Genomic DNA, 4,663 nt, shown 5'->3' with positions numbered 1-4,663 from the left:
AGTTTCTGTTATAGAGTCGTAATTGTCAACTTTCCACACTGCTTCTTGACAGCAGTAACAATTTGAAGTTCCCCTGCTATAGCTCTAGCTTGGGAGTTTTAATTTCCACCTTAGATGAAGTTCATAACAAAACTTTTTCACCTGGACATATTTTCTGCAGTTCATAGGGATCAGCACAGGATCTATCTTTAGCCAAGACATGTTATAGCATCCATTGTGTGCAAAATTGTATCAGCAATGTAGGAAATGCGGAGATGAAGAAAATATGGCATGTGTGTATGTGCTTATTAGAGTTGTTTTGTTTTTCTTACTTTTCTGGATATGTAGGCTTTGAATGGTCTGACTGAATTCCATTTTCCATAGAAGTCCTTTGTTTTTTAGGGTGTAATTTAACAGAATGTAAAGTTTTGCTGGGAATAGATCTATTGGATGGTGATAGAATCACCTATATTTACTGATAAAATTAGTTCCTTTTTTCCCCCTACAGAATCCAGAAAACACTCAAAGTTGTATAATATTAGGAAGAAAATCTCATCCATGAAATGCCATGCATGACATGTGGATAGGTTTGGTATTGTGGTTAAGACATGGCTGTTAAACATTCCTTTCAGATTCCTCCAGAATTTCACAGTGTTTTGGGAAAGTATTTTCGATAAATGACATTTCTTCAAATAAATGAGATTGTAATTAATGAATGACATTGGAAGAGAACTAAGTCATAAAGTCTTTAGGGCTCACAAAAAGGTGGGGGTTTAGGCTTACTAAAACAAAATGAACATTTAAAAATCAATCACATGAAATTTTACTGTAAAAGTTTACAACAGAAAGAAGTTGCTAGGGTTATATGGAATTATAATCATTTGAAAACCAACTTATTTTTGGAAAATTTCTGTTTATTACTTTTGAAAATAAAATTAAATTTTTTTCTCTCTTTTAGACTTAAAATTTTAATGAAACTAATTCATAAAGTAGGTGATTATTATAGTTAGATTCATATATATAAAGTACTCTTTTCTCTTCTCTTACATTTAAAAAGTTTTCTTAGTGTTTCTTTTTCCTTGTTCAATTAAAGAAAAGTGTTTCCTCTTCATAGGCTTTTGGTAGAAAAGGAAAAAAAAAAAGATAAAGATAGAAGAAAAGTATTCTCTATCTTTTTATTCAATTACTTCTTTTTTCTAAGTTTTAAAAAATGTTTGGCCCCACCTGTCCATTAGACCCTATTTATGTGAAGATTAGTCATCTGGCAGCCTCTTATATCTGAGGTAGCTCCAGGAAGGTTGACATGAAACAAGGGTTTCTGTATAGCCAAGACGTACTGCAGAGCCTGTGGAGTAAAGCCTACACGTTTTCCACTTAGGACAAAGTTCTTGGTTCTGCTTTGAACCTGTTGACTCAAGCCATTGACACACTCTGCTAATAAGCCTGATTATCTAGTTGTCCAACACAAGGATAACTGAAGAAGTTTATAGCAAGATTGAGGACAGTGTGGTGATACTAGAAAGAGGAGGCACATGTAGGGCCATAATAAGGCAATTTTGATAGCAAAAAGAGAATGAATCATAAAAATGAAGCAGAAGAACACTTAGATGTCAGGTTATTCAGATTAGGAGCCAATTGGGCCTGTGTACCCACTGTTAAACCCTGAGGGCTGTCACTGATGTTTATAGTTGGTCCCATCATCAGTTGAAGATTAGATTGTGTTTATTATAATCTCTTTTAAAAGCCTGGGAAGTGCATACTACTTTTTAGAATTTAAAAACATCTCATATAAATGCAGGGATTTCAAGGGATCAATTTCTGTTTACTCACAAAAACTGACCTAGTAGATGTTAGTCAGTTTTCTTTTTTTCCTCTGTCCACTGAGATTATGTTTTTATAAGCCTTTTTGTCTCTTCTCTTTGAAGCTGTAATTTTTATTTTAACCTCTACTATTGTTCTTTTATGGTATAGTTTCAGACACATCTCAATGGCCTCTAATAAAGATATTCTTAACACCATAGATTGTGAATCCTGTATGACATAATGATTAATTTCCTGCAGCTTTGCCCTCTCGCTGCTCTCTTTACTTCTGCTTTGTGGTCAGACTTGTTGTCTACACCCTTGTTGACACTATTATTTCCCCCCACCCATTCCTCAAGCTCCCCATGCATTTCCAGTCTACACATGTCCACAGAATTTGTTTGAACTTCTGTCATTAGCAACTCTTCTTACTATTTATTTATTAAGCAAGTACTGAGTGCTGTCCTAGGGCTGGGGAAACACAGGAGAACAAATGAGAAGTCCATGCTCTTGAGCAGTTTACATTCTAGTGGGGCAGGAAGACAAACAAAGTAAATTAAAGAACAAAAGCAGTGTAATTTGATAGGGGAGGGAGGAGCAACAGCAGAGGAAAGCCAGAGAAAGACTCTGAGGAGGTGTTACCTGGGGTCCAACTGTGTAATGGGAAGGAGTCAGCTAAGGGGTTATCTGGGAAGAACATTCTAGGCAGAGAGAACAGCAAACATAAAGATTCCTGAGGAACCAGCTTTGAGGAAAAGAAAAGTTGTCCATTGTGACTGAACCACAGTTGGACAGGCACTGTGCTCAGAGCCGCTTGGTCAGTGGATGCCTACATGAACAGAAGCCCTTCCTCTCCAGTTCTCATTCCGTGACTGATCGGGCCAAGGATACAAAAGCCTGGCCTTCTTGCTTCAGGTGAGACTAATGCTGGGCGCAGTTTTTGTCTGAGGCCACATTCTTCCTTGACTTTTCTCCTCCCTGTCCTGCTCCCTCATTTATTGTCACTGAGAGGATACCCTCAATAAATTGTAAGATGCGGGCCCAGCTCTGTTTCTAGGAAACCCTGACCTAGGCATATAAACAAACTTTTGACCTGTCATCTGAGCCCTAGACGTTTATACAGCTGCTTATGCAACATGTCCACTTGGATGTTCGGAGATACCTGAAACTTAGCGTGTAAAATACTGAATTTATGATAGTTTCCCCTTTTCCTCAAGCTTGTATTCTTCTTGTGTTCACTCATTTACTTTATAAACTAGCCTTTTACCTGGTTATACTAGAGAATTCAGTATAGGTTTTCCCTTTCCATTCGACTTCATGTCCAGTCACTCAGCAGGTAACTCAAGGTGAATGCCTCTTAGCTCTGTTGTCTTTCCACCCACATATTCATGGCTTTAGTTCAGGATCTCATCTGAAACACTAGCTTAGCTTCCCAAGTAGCCTCCCCACTTCCCTTCTTTCACCTCTCCAATCCATTTCTACACCATTACCCTGTCATAAAATGAAAAATCTCGTTCAGCCAGTCTTCTGCCTCTAGTCCTGTAGGCCCTTTCTATTGGATTAATTGGCAACTTCCCATAGGATAAAATTCCCAACTTTTTAGCGTTGCTTACAGGGCCCTTTCTGTTCTGGCATTGAGCCACCTTTCCTCTGAGCCTTCACAATGGTGACCTCTGTGGGTGTGGCTTGGTTATTTCCTCATACAGCATCCATTTTCAGACTTCATGCTGTTCCCCAAATGTCTTTCTTCTCCTGGGTAGTACCTGAAAGCTTCAGCTTTATGTTACCACCTCTGAGAAGTCTTTTTTGAGCCACCTAAGGAATATTATTTATACTGAATAGAGTGCTCTCAAATATTCATTTCAGTGTATTCTAATCACTTGTTTTATTTCTAATCACTCAAGGCATTTATTGAATGCAGAGAACATGGCTCTTCACATTGCTGGGCACATTAGCCTGTCTGCTGAATGAATAAAAAATAAAGGAGAAATGTTATTGTGTTAAGTTTGTTGGTTTTATACAAGGTATCTTAGAGAACACAAACATTGTATGAATGATAGAGGAAAGGGGATTACCTAAGAACAACTTTTAGCCCTAAAATATGGAGTTGGGAAATTCATTAATTTTAAAAAATATTTATTTAGTATTTGCTAGTTGCCTAGCATTGTATTATGTGCTATTTAAATAAATTTTGAAAAATGCAGTTGGTGTGATTTATCCCTCAAAGTCCTTAAAATGGGGAAAATGCCAATAATACAAGAGAGTTTTATGAGGTGGCATATGATTAAATCTTAAGTGACACAAATAAGAAGTGCTGTTGGTTCTGAAAAAGGTGTCTTTGTGGGCTGGAGGGATAAGCAATAACAAAAAACCTCAGGTTCTTGAAAGACCTGTTGAAATGAAGTCTGCTCTGCAGAAATGATGCTCATATAATTCAATAATTTTCAGATATTAAGGAGATAGCGTTGTTTCTTGGCTTTGTTGAAGATGAAAGTATGTAATATTTGTGTTTGAACAATAAGTTTTTAAAAGGATTTTGAATGAGCTTTTGTGTTACAGGAAAACAAAATTGAATATTCAGTGTCATTCAAAATGATGAAGGTGAAGATGGTTTGCAAGTGGGATAAAGAAGAGTTGATTCATTTAAACCATTTAGGATGTGAAGGGAAAACACTTTGCCTGAGGTTTCTGATCATCACTGTATACCCCAGTTTGGGGAGCTTTGGGAATATTGACCACTTATCATTAACACAGTAGTTACCTCCTCTTGTACCTTAATTTCTTAAATAAGTGAATATTTACAAGGTTCGATTTTATGCTTGGCTTTTTTATTTCTTGCCTAAGGTATTTCTCAGTTGTATTGTTGTATCTTTTTTTTTTTTTT

The 4,663-nt window shown here is 36.8% G+C and overlaps 1 protein-coding gene across 4 annotated transcripts in view; it reads left to right on the top strand.

Moving 5' to 3' along the window:
* Window positions 1-4,663, top strand: part of CDK14 (cyclin dependent kinase 14) — a 613,351-nt gene that overhangs the window by 148,064 nt on the left and 460,624 nt on the right. The gene's annotated exons all lie outside the window — the stretch shown is intronic.

Source organism: Cebus imitator, unplaced genomic scaffold (assembly GCF_001604975.1).
Source record: "Cebus imitator isolate Cc_AM_T3 unplaced genomic scaffold, Cebus_imitator-1.0 Scaffold98, whole genome shotgun sequence".
Taxonomy (NCBI): Eukaryota; Metazoa; Chordata; class Mammalia; order Primates; family Cebidae; genus Cebus; species Cebus imitator.
The sequence above is the reverse complement of the archived record's forward strand: the minus strand, read 5'-3'. Positions and strand labels throughout refer to the sequence as shown.